The sequence below is a fragment of the Pseudophryne corroboree genome, chromosome 11, assembly GCF_028390025.1.
Source record: "Pseudophryne corroboree isolate aPseCor3 chromosome 11, aPseCor3.hap2, whole genome shotgun sequence".
NCBI classification, from domain to species: domain Eukaryota; kingdom Metazoa; phylum Chordata; class Amphibia; order Anura; family Myobatrachidae; genus Pseudophryne; species Pseudophryne corroboree.
The window spans coordinates 190,089,249-190,112,706 of NC_086454.1; the positions used below are offsets into that span (position 1 = coordinate 190,089,249).

At 45.3% G+C, this 23,458-nt stretch overlaps 2 protein-coding genes across 6 annotated transcripts in view; one reads left to right on the forward strand and one right to left on the reverse strand.

Annotated features, from left to right (window-relative positions):
- The window catches only part of LRFN4 (leucine rich repeat and fibronectin type III domain containing 4), a 36,386-nt gene extending 31,597 nt beyond the window's left edge, over positions 1–4,789 (reverse strand). Inside the window, exon 1 of the mRNA XM_063945162.1 lies at positions 3,491–4,789. The gene's annotated coding sequence lies outside the window, so the exon portion shown is untranslated. The remainder of the gene's footprint in view (positions 1–3,490) is intronic.
- PC (pyruvate carboxylase) overlaps positions 1–23,458 on the forward strand; it is a 1,082,342-nt gene that overhangs the window by 1,000,770 nt on the left and 58,114 nt on the right. The gene's annotated exons all lie outside the window — the stretch shown is intronic.

Genomic DNA, 23,458 nt, shown 5'->3' on the forward strand with positions numbered 1-23,458 from the left:
GTTTTTTTGGGGATATTTGTTTTGGCTTTATGTAAATATACAGTGCAGACAGTCATGGGGTAACCAGTGGAACACACATTCTCACTTTAATTGCTAGATCTTCCAACAAGGCATAAGTAGGTAGAACAAAACAACACTTACTGCGTTTGTGTTGGGATGTTTGTCCCATTAAATAATGCCATAGTGAGTGCAGCATTCAAAAGTTGAATTTTGGGGCAGGGAATGGGAGCTTGGGAGTGGCCCAGCTCTTTGGAATTGTTGACAGCCCCCAATCACATATGACCATCCCCCATTTTTGTGCCTGCGCTCTTTTGTACCACATCACATGCATAAACATTGGGAGGTATGTGATATCCATGACTATACTATACTATACTATAAAAATGAAAGCTTAATTCCACCAACAGTACAACTGAAAATATAGTGGAGTGTTTGAAATGAAACATAAATCCCAAATAGAATTGTGTTGTGGCAATCCACTCAGTCTAGCAGGACCCTCCGATCTGTTGTGGTAATGGGAACCTGTCCTTCTACCAGCAGGCTGATGCCCATGGGCCGGGAGGAAAGGATGCCTGGCGGCAATTAGAAAGGTTTCCCAGAACCACGGCAGACTCTCAGAAGACTGTCTGTATTTTTTTTTTTTATGGGTGGCATTCCTCATTAAGTTTCTAGATCAGAGCATGCTGGAAAAGCATCCGCAAGGCATAATTGACAATAAATGCGGATCTCTGCCTGTATTCACAGTAGGTCACATCTGAGGCCACGCAGCCCTTACACATCCACTGATGAAAGTAGCCATTGTATCGGCCCCATCTTTGGTGCAAAAAACTATCTGAAATCTGTGCTAACCCTCACCTGAATAGCCTGCAATTCCACCTGTACGCCCACAGCACACTTTACCCACGTGTGAACACCCAGTTACACACGATTAGCTACAAGTAGAAATGTGGCTGAGTTGGATGCAGCTCTAAAGAGCCCAGAGATTTGCAGAGATGTGTATGGTCACCTCAGATAGACTTGGAGATGCAGCAACGACACTGAATATCTCGGAGATTAAGGGGTCTATTTACTAAGCCTTGGATGGAGAGAAAGTACCAGCCAATCAGCTCCCACCTGTCCTTTTTCAAATCCAGCCTGTGACATGGCAGTAAGGAGCTGGTACTTGATCTCCGTTCACTTTGTCTCCATCCCAGGCTTAATAAAAAGACCGCTTAGAGGATGGTTTTGTTCACATCAGATATGTGCATTGTATGATGATGCAGCCTCTTTACATGGCACTCTGAATCAGGCCCTTATTAGATTTACTACAGCTTCTAAAACAGCCAAGTTGTGGTGTTGCCTATAGCAACCAGTCAGATTCCAGCTATCATTTCTCTTGCAGTCTAGACAGAATCTGATTGGTAGCTGTGGACAACACCACCACTGGTCTGTTTTAGAATCTTTAGTAAATCTAACCACAGACTAGATTGTGGTCCCTGTAAATGTGGGATATAGCAGATGTTTTCACTCTTATGAATGCTAGCACTGCAGAGACAACGTTGTTCTATAGTATGTAAGCTATCACTCTCCCATTGCTGCCTCCTCCATACCTGCATACCTTGTTGCTTAGCAAATGGTTGCTAAGCATCTCTTCTGAAGACAGGATTATGCTGTTCATGATAGGGTTAAGCTGGACACCAATCAGGGGAGTTACTAAAGCAATGCCTGCAGATGGTCCACATTTCAGGAATTGTGCAGTCACATACTGAAAGAGTGTAATGGTAGTGACTCCTTTTTCTGAAGGCTCCAAGTAACACTGTATAGGCCCCATATAGAGAAGGGTTACTTATCTCTGTCTAGTCTCTGATGTAGAAGGGCTGCACCAGTGTGATGAGGATTGTATTGCAGATTTCTGCAGACCATGACTGACGGAGTGAGATATGATATACTTTTCAGTCTTGCAGTATTGATTTGATTAAGAAATATTCAATTATTTGTTTCAATGCTCACCTGATCCCATGCGGTTTCCCATTTCCCTACATATTATGTTTCAGTGCAGCACCTCCTACTGATTATGTGCAGTACTGCTTGGTGCTTCTACAAAGACGATTGAGCTTGGAAAATAAAAGCTATCCTTTTAAACCTTATTGTGGCCATTTAAATGGGGAGACTTTTAATGACCATTGCACTAACAAAAAAAATCCCATTTGATTCATACTGCAATCTTTTTTTTATAATCCTTATCCTATAATCCTGTGTAACTCTGCATCTAATGTAAATTGCATATAAGAGTGCTAGAATATGAAATCTGCATTAAATATAATGGGGCGTGTGAGCAATTTGTAATGTTTTTGACAAGTTGTCATTACTGTAATTCTTCCTTATCAATGTGCATATCTATCATTTATTTGCATTATTGCTAATTACATTTCAAGCATGATGCGGCCTGTCTCATTGTGGCGAATGTTTCAATGTCACTGGCACGTACCCCACTGAGCAGTTGTTGTTTTGCTTTTTGATATAAATGCTGCAGCCTTCGTACAGGACGCGTTACCGTGGGTACTGGTATTTACTAACAAAGTAGCAGTGATATAGAAGCTACCCTCCCACATCTCCTTCTCCCTACAGCTCTGTGTGTCTCCCCACTGTATGAAGGTAATGTTCATCTAACACAGAACATGATACGTTGTTTTCAATTGTCAAAAACCAAAACAAGCCTTGTCCTTGGTGACTATATAAATACACTAAACAATACTTTTGAAATGTTATGTTACAATCAAACATCTGACCTTGCAATTATACTATCATCTCACTTGGGCCTACACATCTTTTGCTATAAGAAAATGTCTATTTTATATTCAAGGTCTGTCTAGGATCTCAGCATCATTTTTGTATTCCTGTGTGCAGTCCATGCAGCATATGATCTATGTCCTCTAGGTGTTTCTGCCGCCATGTATGCATCCCACCCACTTCCTTTTTATTCCTTTACAATGTCTCTCCTTAACAAAGTTCAGAATGTATATCCTTCTTGCCCTATGTCCGTCACCAGCACCAATTTGCCACTGTAGGCGCCTCCCAATCAGATTCTAATCTTTATGTATCCCCATAGCCTCAGCCATTTCACTAACTTACATTGCGAAAACGAGCACACCACATACACACACACACACACACACACACACACACACACACACACACACGCGCGTCCTTATCTGTTTAAAATCTATTTTTAAACATTTCTGTTGCTTATTTTCATTATTGAAATACAAGGTTACATTGTTATCAGTAATCTAGAACGGACCGTTCAAGGATAAATACATAGGGAAGTTGCTGGCTGTATCTGAGCACAAAATAGAACAGTATTGTCTTTACAGTAGGTGGTTTAAATAAAATTGGGCTGTTCTGTGTTTGCAGAAAGAACATAGACTGAACGTTCATTACAGTACTACAATAAAAATGCCATGATTTCCCTGTGATAATGGCACTCTTATGCTATTCCTTTCTTTAATACCTGTGCGTTCCTCCTTTCCTTACTGGTCTCCCTCTGCTGTGACAGCTTTACTGCCCTTCTCGCCTTGTGCACTTTTAATTTGGGTCGAGCTGGGCATTTCCTGGGGTAGATAAGTCGAGTTTAAGGGTTTTATGGAGACTTTGTCCCTGTTACCCTCCTGTTTTCTTCACTGCAGTCCCCTCTCTCTGTGTACCTCTGACAGATCCCACAGGAGAGATTGGACCTTGTGTGCAGGACCAATCCTTTGGCACAGCCCCATTATGCCCCAAACAGTTTGGGCCCTGATGTCACCCCAAACATAAGCCTTTAGTGGATCCACACAGAAGCTTAGTCTTCTAGAGGCATCGGTGTTTTCCCAGCGTCTTTTCTCCTTTTTTCACAAATATATTAACCCATCGGGGAAACAGTCGGAATCCTTTTTTGTTTTTAGCTTTCCTTCCCTTGATGTAAAATGTGCTTTCCTCATTTAGGAGGAGGTATTTATGGCCAGTGAGTCAGAAGGATGCATTCGCAGGCAGCAAATGTTACAGACTGGGTCCCAGTATCTTCTTATTTTTCCCTATCTAAAGCCAGATAAGAAATGTTATCACGCCTGGTTTAAAGGTCCTGGAATTAGTAGGTAGAGGGAAAAAAGGTCAACTTGTTTCTTCACCTCAAGGAAATGGCACACAAAGGGTTAAATTCCCGGCTTAAGTCATGGGACGCTTTCATTCCATCAGGGACATAAGATATATGATTTATTAAGACTTCTTTTCTGACAGTTTCCAAAGGCTTGTATCCAAGATGCGCATGAGACAAATCATAGAAGGCAGAAATCCCAACTCCACAGATAGGATTTGGTGCAGCTCTTGCATGGGTTAAAATCCAAACAGGAAAGTGAGAGATATGAAAGGTCGAGACACAGGCAGATTGAGAAAAAAACGTCTAAGTGTTGGAAAACCATCGTGTTGGACTTGGACCCAGCTTTTTTGTTTCCTTGTAGGTTAAAGGGTTTACAACATTTTATAGACATCCAATTCTATAAAAGAAAAAAAAAAAACATGTTATTGAAGAAGCATGATGAAAAGAATAGAGGTGTTTTTCTTTAGCCGATCTAGGAAAAGCAGTCTCCTCTCTGCTGCCTGGATTTAGCCAAATGTTCTTCTTTGTCATTCCACTGCTCCAGTGGGTGGCATCTTTCACCCCTTCCAGTCCAGGTGAAAGCAGAGACAATGCAGAATGGATGTAAAGGAGAGGAACGGAGATGTGAGAGGGAACTGTACCAGCGAACAGCCTGGGGAGGTGGAGGGCAGAGTAAGGAAGGGAGGAGAGAATTAGAAGGAGGAGGGGAAAGAAAGTAGCTTTTATTCCAGCCGCACTGCTGTGCCTGCACAGCATTTCAAGCTGTGATTTCTTCTTAACCCCTTCAGCGGAATTGAGATGCTTTATTACACGACAGGTGACTATATATATATATATATATATATATATATATATATATATATATATATATTCCATGCAAGGTGTGGATTATTATCTTTTACACATTAAGGAGGGATGAGGATAAAGAAAAACAATAAGTAATTTGGAAAGTGTATATGTAAAATTGTTAAATATGGCTAGGACCATATTTACAGTATCTCATAATTTACATTTTTCTAGTAACATGCAATGACACTATACACGTATATTTATACAATTGAGAAAAGCCTTTTCGATCAAGGAGTTAACACTGAGGTAACCCCCACCAGCGACAGCCTTCCCACACAAGGTATACAAGTTCCTATCAAACATTGATCACAGCGTTACAAGTACTGCCACAGTCCCTGTTCTGTTATCGCTGTTTCAAGAAGGCGATAAATGAAATATTTGAATAAAGCACTACTTTTAGTTGTATATACAGGTTGAGTATCCCATATCCAAATATTCCGAAATACGGACTTTTTTGAGAGAGAGTGATATAGTGAAACCTTTGTTTTTTGATGGCTTAATGTACACAACTTTGTTTAATACACAAGGTTATTAATAATATTGTATTAAATGACCTTCAGGCTGTGTGTATAAGGTGTATATGAAACATAAATGAATTGTGTGAATGTAGACACGCTTTGTTTAATGCACAAAGTTATAAAAAATATTGGCTAAAATTACCTTCAGGCTGTGTGTATAAGGTGTATATGTAGCATAAATGCATTCTGTGCTTAGATATAGGTCCCATCACCATGATATCTCATTATGGTATGCAATTATTCCAAAATACGGAAAAATCCCATATCCAAAATACCTCTGGTCCCAATCATTTTGGATAAGGGATACTCAACCTGTAATATTAAAATTATTCACCATTTATTTTTAATTAACTGAAGTGGATTAGAGGATGTTTAGGGTTCAGTTCCCCTGATCTGACTAGCCGGGTCACTTCTTTGAGATTGGCCCAGTGAACCTGGAAGTGAAGCTTTACCGCTCCTGGCTCATATCGCTTAACTGCATTGGTCAGACTTTAATGGTAAATTGATGGCTAATGAATTTCCTATTGCTGCGATAATTGTGTTTAAAAGGCTTGTTATTGTATATTGTCAAATAGGCCCAACAGAGTAAAATGGTAACAGTAAAAGCAGTTTTAAGGACATCTGTACTGTATATAGCATATTATTTAGTGACTAGGTGGGCATATGTATCAATTTTCTGAATTCAAACCCGATAATTGTAATTTCACTGCTATTGGTGGCAAATAGAAGTTACCGTATATACTGTCTGAATGTATAAAATACCACATGCCGGAACAGGGGTTACGAAAGGAGCCCGGCTCTGCGATGTGTTTTCAGAGTTAAGTGTTAATAACTTTCTTTCTTTAATTCTACATGTTAACGACATCATTTCCAAAACTTAGAATGTATATTATATGAATTGCATCAGTCTTTCAGTTAGACTGCTGTCCTAAACAGCAAACAAACCAATTATGGTCAATTGAGAAACTGCTCAAGGGAGGAAAATAAATTATGTATTCACTTGCACACAGTAAGCCTGGAGAGTGTTTCTGTGGGGTGGGTGCACTTCACTTTGATAAGCTTATCGTTTGTTCTAACAGAAACATTTAAAATGCACTTTATACATGCACAAGCTGCTGTTTGTGCACACTGTGTCGCTAGACGCAAGCACTCAGTATACGGTAAACATTGGACATATACACTGTTGTTTACTAAATGTTAGCATGCAGTCAAACATAGCAGTTAACCCCTTAATGGCTGATGCTTTCTTCACCCGTTTTGTGGGTATTTATCGACGTTTACTCTCATCGCCTCCCAACATCAATATAACAGATTTCTGTTTTCTGCATTACACACAGAAATGTATACCATGTTTTTTTTTGTTTGTTTTCTTAAACAACCCATAAAAATACCTTTACAGTTCGTGCTTTGGCATTGATTACCCTGTCCACAATTGCTAAAGACAGGATTCTATCTGCACTTGAGAATTCTGATATTATTTTTTGGTACGTTTTTCCATTTAGATTTAAATGCTTACAACGTGTAGCAATAACAAGGCATCCTAACAATGCTGGCATTTTTTTTAAACTAGAAATCTTACCACATTAAATAAAGACTCTCTTTATTTTGGCACAGTGTGGGAAAGAACCGGGTTTTAGGACCACCCTATCTATGAATAATGTTATTCATCAGATGATATTGGCTAAATGGGCATATCATTTGAAATAAGGGATTCCGTCATTCAAACCATGCTATTCCCACAAGTGCAGTTGCTGGTATGGCAGAGGAGCGAGTACATTTTGGTAGTCCATCAAAGGAAAACTTTTATGTTTTCTGTAATTCAGCGTGATTGGGAACTGAAAGTGGCCCTGGTAAAATGTGTAGAATTGGCCTCCCATGAGCAGCACCAGAGGTATACTGTGTAACCATGGCAAAGCACCATATGTCTACAAACAAAACAGGCCCCATGTGCACATCTTCCCGGTGGCCGCTGGGCGCCCCTTTCTGATGATCACAGGAAGCAAGGTGCAGTGACATCTTCCCCAATTTCCAGTGCAGTGTAGGGGATAGTGTCTTGGCGATGACATGATCTCATGGTGCATCATGTTTGAGCGAGTGAATTGAGCGTCGGACATTATACTTGTTTGAGAGAAGGGAGTTCCCCTTCACACAAGGATGCCCCCGTATCTCTAGGTACCAGGATAGGGTAGGTATACTGATGGGACCTACAACTACCCTCCTTACCCCAATTTGTTTGCATTATTATTATTTTTTAATGGGGCACTTCGCTTAAGATCAGTCGGACTTATCCGCATAACTTGTCTTCCACATTTTTAAAGGTGCATCCAGAGAAGCCCACTTGTCCTCTGCAGCATTGTGGTTCATTGATCTAGTGCAAATGTAATTATGAAGCCAAATGCCCTCCCCCATTTGGATGCCTATTTGTGTGAACCAAATGCAGAGTTTAAATTCCCCCAGTTTTCCAGTTTGCTGTGTTAGGAGATGTTCTACTTTAGGGTTTCTTGCACATTTGTAATTAAACTTAAGTGTATGCACTCACTGCACACTTACACAATGTATGCATGCAAATGAAGTAAGCACACTGAGGCTGCTGCAGATTTAACCAATAGTCTGCTGTAACTGCAGTGGTATTGCGTGCATGGAACAAAGTGCGGCATATTTGTCCATATGCAGAGTTGTACACATCTCTATCCCTGTCATTGTCGTCCTCATTATCATTGTGCACCAGCCCTAACCCTTCTGCAAAATATCTATCTGAAAACAAGTGTATATACTGTATTCATTCTGACGACATAGCCTGATGATCTTTGCCTACAGGCGAACCCTCTATTACCACCCAGTTCTGCCCCTTCAGCCACAAGTGAGATAGGACTGAGCATGGATCGCTATTCAGAGAAATTGCAGTTGTCTGCGAGTAGAAAGGCTCCGCGCCGACAGGAAGAAAAAATGTCCCATGCTAAACTGCGAATGCATCGCAGTTTGCTATCCACTCGCAGATGCATACGCAGTTCCAGGTATATCGAAGAATCTTTGACGTCTGAGCAAATGTGAGTAGGTCTGAGGCTGCCACTAATCTGCTACTGAGACGGGCTGGGAGTGGTCTGTGCTGACGTCAGACCCTCCCCAAAAATACCTGGGCACGCCTTCATTTTTTTTTCTGACACACCCAGAAAATGGCAGGTTTCCGCCCAGAAAGGTCGGCTTCTTTTAAGTCAAACAGCGACTACTTTGAAATTATGATCTGTACGCAATGTCACTATTACCCCTCGCAACTGTGTGCAATGCGAATGCTACACATGCGCAGTTCAATAATCGCTCAGTTTGCGATTTCTCTGAATAGCGATCCATGCTGAATTAGGCCCTGAGTTCTGTACATCTCTGAATTGCTGTGGTTGCACAACCTTGGCTCCAAAACATGCACGGTGCAAAACGGACTTGTATTCAGCTCTGCATCAGCCCCACTGTCGCTATAAATACTTTCATATCCATTTTTCCATTGATTTGTCATATTTAATAATGCTTTAATTTTCTGCTTTGCAGCTTAATGTTTTATAGGTGTCATTCTTCACGGTATAGTCACATAATCCCATGCATGCTTCCATCCATTATTTACCATGGCTCATTCTTCCTCCCCCATTATATGTTGCACACAGTACTAATATCTAAAGATTGTACAGATGTGTCCTTTATACACCTAGCTTGGCAAAAAAATACACCGCAAGACACCTTGGCGCAGGTGAGTCGTCTGGGACTTGGTGCGCTGAGATGTGCTGTTTAATGCGACTGAATCCACAGAACACATCTGTATGTGTATACACAATCATTGGTTTACATACGATATCCCGGTGGTCGGGATGCCGCCAGTCAAATTACCAACTGTGGCATTCTAACCCTAACGCTCCCTCTCCGCAGCCTAACCCAGACACACTCTCCCCCCGCAGCCTTACCCTAACCCTTCCTCCCCCACAGCCTAACCCTAATACTCCCTCCCCCCACAGCCTTACCCTAACCCTCCGACCCCCACAGCCTAACCCTAACCCTCCGACCCCCGCAGCCTAACCCTCCGACCCCCGCAGCCTAACCCTCCTACCCCCGCAGCCTAACCATAACCCTCCCATCCACGCAGCCTAAACCTAACCCTTCCTCCTCCACAGCCTAACCCTAACCCACCCCTGCAGCCTAACCATAACCCTCCCATCCACGCAGCCTTACCCCTAACACACACACTCCCCGTAGCCTAAACCTAACCTCCCTCCTCCCATGGTTTGCCTATCCTGAGTGACAGAATGTCCTCATTTGGGATACCAGCTCCGGCATTGTCATCCTTGTCTGGATACTGGCGTCTCTTATTACCATCAGTGTCGGGATTCCGAACGCCGGGATCCTGACTGCATCCCGAATCATCAAGGGCTACAGCTTAGCACTGGTAATAGCACATGGAAGCCTTTTTATCAAGGATCCTGCAGTTACATTTACTCTGTCACAATCCTCCTCCTAGTATTGCTAGCTCTGGAGGAAGTTAGAGTAAAAAATCAAACAAAAAAAAGAACAAAAGTGTGTTACTGTTTATTTCTCTGACGTCCTAGTGGATGCTGGGAACTCCGTAAGGACCATGGGGATTAGCGGCTCCGCAGGAGACTGGGCACAACTAAAAGAAAGCTTTTAGACTACCTGGTGTGCACTGGCTCCTCCCACTATGACCCTCCTCCAAGCCTCAGTTAGATTTCTGTGCCCGGCCGAGCTGGATGCACACTAGGGGCTCTCCTGAGCTCCTAGAAAGAAGGTTTATTTTAGGTTTTTTATTTTACAGTGAGACCTGCTGGCAACAGGCTCACTGCATCGAGGGACTAAGGGGAGAAGAAGCGAACCTACCTGCTTGCAGCTAGCTTGGGCTTCTTAGGCTACTGGACACCATTAGCTCCAGAGGGATCGACCGCATGGAACTGGCCTTGGTGTTCGTTCCCGGAGCCGCGCCGCCGTCCCCCTTACAGAGCCAGAAGCAAGAAGAGGTCCGGAAAATCGGCGGCAGAAGACATCTGTCTTCACCAAGGTAGCGCACAGCACTGCAGCTGTGCGCCATTGCTCCTCATGCACACTTCACACTCCGGTCACTGAGGGTGCAGGGCGCTGGGGGATGGCGCCCTGAGCAGCAATAAAAACACCTCGGCTGGCAAATATATCACAATATATAGCCCCAGGGGCTATATATGTGATAAATACCCCTGCCAGAATCCATAAAAAAGCGGGAGAAAAGTCTGTGAAAAAGGGGCGGAGCTATCTCTCTCAGCACACTGGCGCCATTTTCTCTTCACAGTACAGCTGGAAGACAGCTCCCCATGCTCTCCCCTGTAGTTTGCAGGCTCAAAGGGTTAAAAAGAGGGGGGGCACTAAGTTTAGGCGCAATATTGTATATACAAGCAGCTATTGGGAAATAATCACTCAATATAGTGTTAATCCCTAAATTATATAGCGCTCTGGTGTGTGCTGGCATACTCTCTCTCTGTCTCCCCAAAGGGCTGTGTGGGGTCCTGTCCTCAGTCAGAGCATTCCCTGTGTGTGTGCGGTGTGTCGGTACGGCTGTGTCGACACGTTTGATGAGGAGGCTTATGTGATGGCAGAGCAGATGCCGATAAATGTGATGTCGCCCCCTGTGGGGCCGACACCAGAGTGGATGGATAGGTGGAAGGTATAAACAGACAGTGTCAACTCCTTACATAAAAGGCTGGATGACGTAACAGCTATGGGACAGCCGGCTTCTCAGCCCGCGCCTGCCCAGGCGTCTCAAAGGCCATCAGGGGCTCAAAAACGCCCGCTCCCTCAGATGGCAGACACAGATGTCGACACGGAGTCTGACTCCAGTGTCGACGAGGTTGAGACATATACACAATCCACTAGGAACATCCGTTACATGATCCCGGCAATAAAAAATGTGTTACACATTTCTGACATTAACCCAAATACCACTAAAAAAGGGTTTTATGTTTGGGGAAAAAAAGCAGGCAGTGTTTTGTTCCCCCATCAAATGAGTGAATGAATTGTGAAAAAGCGTGGGTTCCCCCCGATAAAAAACCGGTAATTTCTAAAAAGTTACTGATGGCGTACCCTTTCCCGCCAGAGGATAAGTTACGCTGGGAGATATCCCCTAGGGTGGATAAGGCGCTCACACGTTTGTCAAAAAAGGTGGCACTGCCATCTTAGGATACGGCCACTTTGAAGGTACCTGCTGATAAAAAGCAGGAGGCTATCCTGAAGTCTGTATTTACACACTCGGGTACTAGACTGAGACCTGCAGATAGTGCTGCTGCAGCGTGGTCTGTAACCCTGTCAAACAGGGATACTATTTTGCGAACATAAGACGTCGTCTTATATATGAGGGATGCACAGAGGGATATTTTGCCGGCTGGCATCCAGAATTAATGCAATGTCCATTCTGTCAGGAGGGTATTAGAGACCCGACACTGGACAGGTGATGCTGACTTTAAAAGGCACATAGAGCCTTATAAGGGTGAGGAATTGTTTGGGGATGGTCTCTGGGACCTCGTATCCACAGCAACAGCTGGGAAGAAAATTTTTTACCTCAGGTTTCCTCACAGCCTAAGAAAGCACTGTATTATCAAAGGCGCTTCCTTTCTGCACAGAGACGAGGGAAGAGGGAAAAAGCTGCACCAGTCAGCCAGTTCCCAGAATCAAAATTCTTCCCCCGCTTCTTCTGAGTCCACCGCATGACGCGGGGGCTCCACAGGCGTAGCCAGGTACGGTGGGGGGCCGCCTCAAAAATTTCAGCGATCAGTGGGATCGCTCACAGGTGGATCCCTGGATCCTTCAAGTAGTATCTCAGGGGTACAAGCTGGAATTCGAGGTGTCTCCCCCCCCGCCGTTTCCTCAAATCTGCCTTGCCGACAACTCCCTCAGGCAGGGAGGCTGTGCTAGAGGCAATTCACAAGCTGTATTCCCAGCAGGTGATAGTCAAGGTGCCCCTACTTCAACAAGGACGGGGTTACTATTCCACACTGTTTGTGGTACCGAAACCGGACGGTTCGGTGAGACCCATTTTAAATTTGAAATCCTTGAACACATACATAAAAAAATTCAAGTTCAAGATGGAATCGCTCAGGGCGATTATTGCAAGCCTGGAGGAGGGGGATTACATGGTATCCCTGGACATCAAGGATGCTTACCTACATGTCCCCATTTACCATCCTCACCAGGAGTACCTCAGATTTGGGGTACAGGATTGCCATTACCAATTCCAAACACTGCCGTTTGGACTGTCCACGGCACCGAGGGTCTTTACCAAGGTAATGGCAGAAATGATGATACTCCTTCGAAAAAAGGGAGTTTTAATTATCCCGTACTTGGACGATCTCCTTATAAAGGCAAGGTCCAAGGAGCAGTTGTTGGTCGGAGTAGCACTATCTCGGGAAGTGCTACAACAGCACGGATGGATTCTATACATTCCAAAGTCACAGCTGGTTCCTACCACACGCCTACTGTTCCTGGGAATGGTTCTGGACACAGAACAGAAAAAAGTGTTTCTCCCGCAGGAGAAAGCCAAGGAGCTGTCATCTCTAGTCAGAGACCTCCTGAAACCAAAACAGGTATCGGTGCATCACTGCACACGAGTCCTGGGAAAAATGGTAGCTTCTTACGAAGCAAAATTCCATTCGGCAGGTTCCATGCAAGCACCTTTTAGTGGGACCTCTTGGACAAGTGGTCGGGATCGCATCTTCAGATGCATCGGCTGATAACCCTGTCTCCAAGGACCAGGGTATCTCTACTGTGGTGGCTGCAGAGTGCTCATCTTCAAGAGGGCCGCAGATTCGGCATACAGGACTGGGTCCTGGTAACCACGGATGCCAGCCTTCGAGGCTGGGGGGCAGTCACACAGGGAAGAAATTTCCAAGGACTTTGGTCAAGTCAGGAGTCGTCCCTACACATAAATATTCTGGAGCTGAGGGCCATTTACAATGCCCTAAGTCTGGCAAGGCCTCTGCTTCAAAACCAGCCGGTACTGATCCAATCAGACAACATCACGGCAGTCGCCCTTATAAACCGACAGGGCGGCACAAGAAGCAAGATGGCGATGGCAGAAGCCACAAGGATTCTCCGATGGGCGGAGAATCACGTCTTGGCACTGTCAGCAGTGTTCATTCCGGGAGTGGACAACTGGGAAGCAGACTTCCTCAGCAGACACGACCTACACCCGGGAGAGTGGGGACTTCATCCAGAAGTCTTCCAACTGTTGGTAAACCGTTGGGAAAGGCCACAGGTGGACATGATGGCGTCCCGCCTAAACAAAAAACTAGATATTGCGCCAGGTCAAGGGACCCTCAGGCAATAGCTGTGGTCGCTCTAGTGACACCGTGGGTGTACCAGTCGGTTTATGTATTCCCTCCTCTGCCTCTCATACCAAAGGTACTGAGAATAATAAGAAAACGAGGAGTAAGAACGATACTCGTGGGTCCGGATGGGCCAAGAAGAGCTTGGTACCCAGAACTTCAAGAAATGATATCAGAGGACCCATGGCCTCTACCGCTCAGACAGGATCTGCTACAGCAGGGGCCCTGTCTGTTCCAAGACTTACCGCGGCTGCGTTTGACGGCATGGCGGTTGAATTCCGGATCCTAAAGAAAAAAGGCATTCCGGAGGATGTCATTCCTACGCTGATAAAAGCCAGGAAAGAAGTGACCGCAAACCATTATCACCGTATTTGGCGAAAATATGTTGCGTGGTGTGAGGCCAGGAAGGCCCCAACAGAGGAATTTCAGCTGGGTCGTTTTCTGCACTTCCTACAGTCAGGAGTGACTATGGGCCTAAACTTGGGTTCCATTAAAGTCCAGATTTCGGCTCTGTCGATTTTCTTCCAGAAAGAACTGGCTTCACTGCCTGGAGTTCAGACATTTGTAAAGGGAGTGCTACATATTCAGCCCCCTTTTGTGCCTCCTGTGGCACCTTGGGATCTCAAACGTGGTGTGGAGTTTCCTAAAATCACATTGGTTTGAGCCACTTAAAACTGTGGATTTGAAATATCTCACGTGGAAAGTGGTCATGTTATTGGCCTTGGCTTCGGCCAGGCGTGTGTCAGAATTGGCGGCTTTGTCATGTAAAAGCCCTTATCTGATTTTCCATATGGATAGGGCAGAATTGAGGACTCGTCCCCAGTTTCTCCCTAAGGTGGTATCAGCTTTTCACTTAAACCAACCTATTGTAGTGCCTGCGGCTACTAGGGACTTGGAAGATTCCACGTTACTGGACGTAGTCAGGGCCTTAAAAATTTATATTTCCAGGACGGCTGGAGTCAGGAAAACTGACTCGCTTTTTATCCTGTAGGCACCCAACAAAATAGGTGCTCCTGCTTCTAAGCAGACTATTGCTCACTGAATTTGTAGCACAATTCAGCTGGAGCATTCTGCGGCTGGATTGCCGCATCCTAAATCAGTAAAAGCCCATTCCACGAGGAAAGTGGGTTCATCTTGGGCGGCTGCCCGAGGGGTCTCGGCTTTATAACTTTGCCGAGCTGCAACTTGGTCAGGGGCAAACACGTTTGCAAAATTCTACAAATTTGATACCCTGGCTGAGGAGGACCTTGAGTTCTCTCATTTGGTGCTGCAGCGTCATCCGCACTCTCCCGCCCGTTTGGGAGCTTTGGTATAATCCCCATGGTCCTTACGGAGTTCCCAGCATCCACTAGGACGTCAGAGAAAATAAGATTTTACTCACCGGTAAATCTATTTCTCGTAGTCCGTAGTGGATGCTGGGCGCCCATCCCAAGTGCGGATTGTCTGCAATACTTGTATGTAGTTATTGCCTAACTAAGGGTTATTGTTGAGCCATCTGTTGAGAGGCTCAGTTATATTTCATACTGTTAACTGGGTATAGTATCACGAGTTATACGGTGTGATTGGTGTGGCTGGTATGAGTCTTACCCGGGATTCAAAATCCTTCCTTATTGTGTCAGCTCTTCCGGGCACAGTATCCTAACTGAGGCTTGGAGGAGGAGCCAGTGCACACCAGGTAGTCTAAAAGCTTTCTTTTAGTTGTGCCCAGTCTCCTGCGGAGCCGCTAATCCCCATGGTCCTTACGGAGTTCCCAGCATCCACTACGGACTACAAGAAATAGATTTACCGGTGAGTAAAATCTTATTATAAGTACAGTATATTGTCATTTGGAAATTGTATTTTAATATTTATTTTTATCAATTGTTTTGTTGTTGTTTTTTTAAGGGACTTTCAACATGATTTTGTGATACAGCTAGCTGTGATATCCATGATTCTTGTCCTGCAATAAGTACAGGACAAGTCTTTATATACTCTCAATGTACAAATGAGCACTGGAAGTGCTATTACTATATCTACAGTGGGAGTCTGTATTGCAAGTGTTGGTGAGAGGAGAGGGGGGGAAGGCATGATTCCTCACTTTGTGCACTGAAAGCTGAGTGAAGTACAATATTCTCACAGGCAGATCATCTTCACATTGATACAGTGCAAAGTGAATCCTCGTCACAAAGCATGTGTACAGTAAATGTCAATTTGTATACATTATGTTTTTTGAGAGCCAGAATGACAGAATGTTTAGGCAGCAACTCTGATGCGTGTTATGTTGTGAGACTATTCTCTACTAGCTTTCCACTCCTGGAACCTGCAGTTCTCACCCATTCTTCTTTGCTATATTCAGTGCTTAAAGTTACACCCCCCCCCCCACCAAGGCGTCCATGAAGAAACTTAAAAAGGGGTGTGGTCACACAATAGTAATAATGCCCACAGTGGTAGCACCCTGTAATACACACAATGCCCACAGCAGTAGCGCCCCTTATACCATGCCCACAGTAGTAGTGCTACTTATAGAGTGTCCACTGTACTGGTAGTGCCCCTTATATAGAGCCCATAGTAGTGGTGCCCCTTATGCAATGCCCACAGTAGTAGTGCCCCTTATGTTCCCAGGAGTGATGCCCCTTATGAAGTGCCCCCTTTACAATGCCCTCATTAGTAGTGCCCCCAGTAGTAATGCCCTTAATGGTAATGCCCCTGTGTAGTATTGCCCCCAGTAGTAATGTTGCCTGTAGTAATGCCCCCAGTCATTTAGCCCCATATAGTTTAGCCTCAGTAGTTATGCCCCCAATGGTAATGCCCCTGCAGTTATAACCCCAGTAATTTAGCCCCGAGTTGTTTAGCCCCCATGGAGTTTGCCCACTTGTAGTTTAGCACCCAGTAGTAATGCACCCTTGTAGTTTAGCCCCTGTATTTATGCCCCCAGTAGTTTGCCCCCTTGTAGTTTTGCCCCCAGTAGTGATGCCCCCAGTAGTATAACCCCTGTAGTTATGCCCCCTGTAGTAATGCCCCTGTAGTTATACCCCTAGTAATGCCCTCCTGTAGTTAGCCACAGTTAGTAATGCCCCAGTAGTTGTCCCCCATATAGCTTGCCCCCTTATAGTGTAGCCCCCAGTAGTTTAGACCCTAAGTAGTAATGCCCCCAGTAATTTAGCCCCCCTGTAGTTTGCCCCCAAGTAGTAATGCACCTGTAGTTATGCCCCCAGTAGTAATGCCCGTGTAGTTATACCCCCAGTAGTAATGCCCTTCTGTAGTTTGCCCCCAGTAGTTAGCCCCCGTTAGTAATGCCGCCAGTAGCTTGCCCCCTTGTAGTTTGCCCACAGTAGTAATGCCCCCCCACCAGTAGTAATGCCCACAGTAGTAAAGCCCCCCAGTAGTAATGCCCCCAGTAGTAAAGCCCACCAGTAGATGCGCCGCTACACATACGAAAAACAAAACCCACCATACTCGCCTAGCCACGCTCCCGCGTCTGACCGCTGCAGTCCTTCCGGCGTCCGCTCCTCGACCATAGCGTACATTGACAGAGCCGGAAGCCGGCTGTTCGCTGTGGAGAGTGAGCCGGGCGCCTGCTGGTAACACAATCTCAGCGGGTGCCCAGCATCTTCCAGCGGCTCCGGGCACACATCAGGTAGGTGAGCCGGTGGAGGCGGTACTGCATTCGGACGCCAAGTGGAACTGACGGAACGCAGTTCCGCCCCGTTCCGGCTCACTTTAACCCCTGGCTATATTACAATGTTTTCATTACTTTTGAAGAGCTGCAGTTTGAAAAATCTTCCAAAGATTCTCAATAAGATTAAGGTTTTCTGGGGTATTCAATTGTATGAAAAGTCAGTTGGGTGTCTGTCTTTTTCCTATCTAATAGACAGGGGAAAAATGACAACAAACCAACTTTTCAAACAATTGAATTCCCCCTTAGCCTTTGATTTAGCTTCTCCCAGAAAATTAATGTTTTTTTAATTTAAGCCATGACAATGTTACGATTGGCCTTTGTCTTCCTATAATCTAATGGGCTTATTTATGGAGGTACTCGGAACCCCACTACATGCACCTTCAATGTAGCACTGTAGAGCATTGTAGCACTATAAAATATAAAATAAACGGGACAATGTGCTATAGTAATATATAGCCACCCTAATACTTTTTATTAGTTTTTTTATTTCCTTTGTTTATTCTTTGATTTTCATGATGAAGTTCTTCTGGAAATGCAGTATCCAGCTGTGGGACATTTCACAGTCTGCTATTTTTATTAGAAATTGGTCGAAACACTTTAATAATACACAGGTGGACGCCATGTTTTTTATTCTGTGTTTGTGTAAACTCACCGTATAGAGTATTTGGTATTGGTTGGTAATAATCCATTTAGACTTAATGATGTAAGAAAATGAAGCGGGAAACGTGCCAAAGGTGATGAGCATTCTTTATCACCATTGTACAGCTATTGCGCCATCCAGTTAAAGCTTATCGTCTCCTTGATGCTATTAAGCCTGAGTGAACAGTGAGCATCAATTTTTAATACTTTGTTGCGAGCAAGTCACGTGTGCAGAGAGATATGATACATGCATGTTCCACACAGTAGGGAGAGCTCTGCATTAATAGCGCATCAGCATCTCTTTAATTAACTCCTGATTATTTCCCTCAGCGATAGAACTTCTAGAAATGTGTAGACCAATGACATGTATTTTTATTTTACAGAACTTGAAAATAGGTTATAAACACTAAAGTACAGTACTAGAAACCAAAATATTTTAATATGGCAATTACATTTCTTCCTGGTTCACAAATTGTATGTGAGTGGCCTCCTAATAGTATATGTTTTTCACAACTAATATCACACGTAAAATTATACGTAGCACCCTCCTGTCCCTTATAGAAGGCCTAGAAATATGTGTTTATTACATAAAAAACTTAGACTAGAGGCTCCCACACATTAGAACGATACTGTACACGATGTGCACGATTTCGATCTGTTGTTAGTAATAGTGCACATAGGGGGTCATTCCGAGTTGTTCGCTCGCAAGCTGCTTTTAGCAGCTTTGCACACGCTAAGCCGCCGCCTACTGGGAGTGAATCTTAGCTTCTCAAAATTGCGAACGAAAGATTAGCAGAATTGCGAATAGACACTTCTTAGCAGTTTCTGAGTAGCTCCAAACTTACTCTGCCAGTGCGATCAGTTCAGTGCTTGTCGTTCCTGGTTTGACGTCACAAACACACCCAGCGTTCGCCCAGACACTCCTCCGTTTCTCCAGCCACTCCCGCGTTTTTCCCAGAAACGGTAGCGTTTTTTCACACACACCCATAAAACGGACTGTTTCCGCCCAGAAACACCCACTTCCTGTCAATCACATTACGATCACCAGAACGAAGAAAAAACCTTGTAATGCCGTGAGTAAAATACCTAACTGCATAGTAAATTTACTTGGCGCAGTCGCACTGCGGACATTGCGCATGCGCATTAGCGACTAATCGCTCCGTTGCGAGAAAAAAATAACGAGCGAACAACTCGGAATGACCCCCATAGTTTTGTTTACACTAATGATCCGGTCCCGTGGGTCATTTGTCATTTTTTCAGATCTTACTGCAGGCAAGATTGGTCATTTCTGTTAAGCGTTAGGTCTTAAAATCGTTTGTCAAAATTAACACTTGTGCACAATATCATGAGTCCAGGACTGCTCGGGGAGTATAAGGGAAATTGTTAACGACATTGCATCGTTTGTGAGTCACTCTAATGTGTGGGGACCTTAACAGAACAATTTTGACCTCTCCAGTATCTTAAGGGCAGTACTCACTGGCCGATGTGGGAGAGATGTGTGCTGAGCGAAACGCTCAGCACACATCTCTCCCGCCGCTCAGCACAGCGCGATGTGTGCTGAGCAGGCGGAGGGAGACGGGGGGGGGGGCGCTCATTTCACCCAGCGGGTGAAATGAGCGACCTGCTAGATTGGCCTGCACGGCAGGCCAATCTAGCGCCAGTGATAGCAATGCGCGGGGCTGCGCATTGCTATCGCTGTGGGGGCTACATTACGGAGCAGTCATGCTTAAAATCTAAGCAATCTAGTTAGATTGCTTAGATTTTAAGCAGCGATCGCTCCGTGAGTACCCCCCTTTAGTGAACACCACAAACAAATGTTACAGTATTCTACTGAAGCTTTCCCTTTTCAATCCATAGAATAGCTTGCATTGTGGCTTAGATATCAGTTTCATAACTTCAAGGTTTGCTAAAGTGTTCACTAATAGTGATTAACATAAGGAAATACCATAAAAAGTTATAGTTTTAAGATGCTCGTGACCAAAAGAAAAGAACGTCTGACTACCTAACCGTGTGGGTTTTTAGGATCTCTTTAGATGTGAGTCACGCAATGGATGAGTCATTTTTATCAACTTTTCAGACATACTGTACATCGATCCTGAAAACTTGTTCTATGTAGTCCTCCCTTCTAAGCACTGCTGACAATATCATCTTGTAAGCAGTGTTCATATATGAAAATACACATGAAACCATAGCCAGACTAAGGGGGGGGGGGGGGGGGGGGGAATGCAGGGCATACTGTACCCCGGGCCCCCCTTTGTATGGGCCCCCCCGGACAGAGCACACTGACATCACTAGCTTTAACTCTTTAGCAGCAGCAGAACCAGCAGCCAGACTGTGGGCAGGACAGTATGCAGTGCAGGTAGAGACACAGGAATAATATGGTTCATGAGCTACCGACAGAGCTTTCTGACCAGAGGAGAGAGAGGAGGGTGGAGAGAGCTGTAAGTGACACAGGGCTCCCAGCTTCTCCTCCCCGCCTGGGTGTGTGAGTCCTGTGTAAACTATTATGCAACTAAACCATTTGCGTCTAGAGATAGACACACACACAGAGTGCGCATGAGTCCTGTCCCAGTGTGTAAGTAGTACAGAGGCTGCTGCTAATCTTACATGTGACAAGATAAATTATTGTATTTTTCTGTGTGTATTTTAAAGGTTAAGTTGTCTGTTCCACTACAAAAAAACTTTATAAAACAGTTGTCTTTCAATTAGGTGGAGCTATAAACAGTACCTAGGCATTATTAAACTATTAGTTTAAAACTAATGTACACCATTGGTTTCAATTTAATGTATACAATTTATACCTCCCACCATGACCCATTCCAGGAGGGAAAATGCTCTCTACCTGGACTTCCTTCTTAGTTTATGATTGCAATCACCTGTGTTGAAGTACCTTTCTTCTCCATTAAATAGTTCAACACAGGTGACCCCAATCATATTTCTCTAACGTCCTAGTGGATGCTGGGGACTCCGTAAGGACCATGGGGAATAGCGGCTCCGCAGGAGACTGGGCACAGCTAAGAAAGAATTAGGACTACCTGGTGTGCACTGGCTCCTCCCACTATGACCCTCCTCCAGACCTCAGTTAGAATCCTGTGCCCGGCCTAGCTGGATGCACACTAGGGGCTCTCCTGAGCTCCTAGAAAGAAAGTATATGTTAGGTTTTTTATTTTACAGTGAGATCTGCTGGCAACAGACTCACTGCAGCGAGGGACTAAGGGGAGAAGAAGCGAACCTACCTAACTGGTGGTAGCTTGGGCTTCTTAGGCTACTGGACACCATTAGCTCCAGAGGGATCGACCGCATGGAACCGGCCATTGGTGTTCGGTCCCGGAGCCGCGCCGCCGGCCCCCTTACAGAGCCAGAAGCAAGAAGAATCCGGAAAATCGGCGGCAGAAGACATCAGTCTTCACCAAGGTAGCGCACAGCACTGCAGCTGTGCGCCATTGCTCCTCATACACACTTCACACTCCGGTCACTGAGGGTGCAGGGCGCTGGGGGGGGGGGGGGGGGGGCGCCCTGATAAGCAATAAATACACCTTGGCTGGCAAATATATCACAATATATATCCCCAGAGGCTATATACCGTATTTGCCGGCGTATAAGACGACTGGGCGTATAAGACGACCCCCCAACATTTCCACTCAAAATATAGAGTTTGTTATTGCCTGATTGGATTGGTCCCTGCCGTCTCCCTGTCACTAGCAGCTGTCTGGTCCGCCCTTGAATCCATATTATGGATACCTGTAGTACCAGTATTAACCCACCACATAAAGTTGTAAGCCCCCCTCACCTGCAGCTTCCCTGCAGTGCTGCCACTGTCCCCCCTGCCTAAGCCGCTGTCCCCCCCCCTTCTTATGCATACATGTCAGTGCTGCCGCTGTCCTCCCTGCCTAACCGCCTGTCACTGCTGAATGTCGGCTCCTGCTCAGTGACACGAGCCGGGTGCTGCACTGTAACAATACGTGCAGCACCTGGCTCCTGTCCCTGTGTAGGAGCCGGACTTCACACAGCTTCACCCGCCGGCAGCGCCATACACTCACCGTGAGATAGAGGCACTTCACGGGGGAAGTGGTGGGGGGCAGCCAACATCATCTTCTTAACCCCCTGGATTGCTGAAAACGGGGGTCCGCCCGCGAGGCCACGCCCCCTTATGCTAGGCCACGCCCCTGTTTCGCGACTTCCCGCGCCGGGTGTATAAGACGGACTTCCCACCCGGCGTATAAGACGAACCCGGCGTATAAGACGACCCCCCGCTTGGAGGCATGTTTTTCAGGGGGAAAAAGTCGTCTTATACGCCGGCAAATACGGTATGTGATAAATACCCCTGCCAGAATCCATAAAAAAGCGGGAGACAAGTCAGTGAAAAAGGGGCGGAGCTATCTCCCTCTGCACACTGGCGCCATTTTTCCCTCACAGTTCCGCTGGAAGGAAGCTCCCTGACTCTCTCCCCTGCAGTCTACACTACAGAAAAGGGTAAAAAAGAGAGGGGGGGGCACTAAATTTAGGCGCAAAATACATATATAGCAGCTATAGGGGATATAATTTAGTTAATCCCTGTATTATATAGCGCTCTGGTGTGTGCTGGCATACTCTCTCTCTGTCTCCCCAAAGGGCTTTGTGGGGTCCTGTCTTCTGTCAGAGCATTCCCTGTGTGCGTGCGGTGTGTCGGTACGGCTGTGTCGACATGTTTGATGAGGAGACTTATGTGGAGGAGGAGCAGGTGCCTATAAATGTGTTGTCACCCCCTGCGGGGCAGACACCGGAGTGGATGGACTTGTGGAAGGAATTACGCGAAAGTGTCGACTCCTTACATAAAAAATTTGACGACATGCCAAATGTGGGGCAGCCGGCTTCTCAGCCCGTGCCTGCCCAGACGTCTCAAAAGTCATCAGGGGCTCTAAAACGTCCGCTACCTCAGGTGACAGACACAGATGTCGACACGGATACTGATACCAGTGTCGACGACGAAGAGACTAATGTAATGTCCAATAGGGCCACTCGTTATATGATTGAGGCAATGAAAAATGTTTTACACATTTCTGAGGTGACCCCAGGTACCACAAAAAAGGATATTATGTTTGGGGAGAAAAAACTACCAGTAGTTTTTCCCCCTTCTGAAGAATTAAATGACATGTGTGAACTAGCGTGGGCTTCCCCTGATAAAAAATTTGTATTTTCAAAAAAATTACTAATGGCGTACCCTTTCCCGCCAGAGGATAGGTCACGTTGGGAAACACCCCCTAAGGTGGATAAAGCACTTACGCGCTTATCAAAAAAGGTGGCACTGCCGTCCCAAGATACGGCCGCCCTAAAGGAACCTGCTGACAGAAAGCAGGAGGCTCTC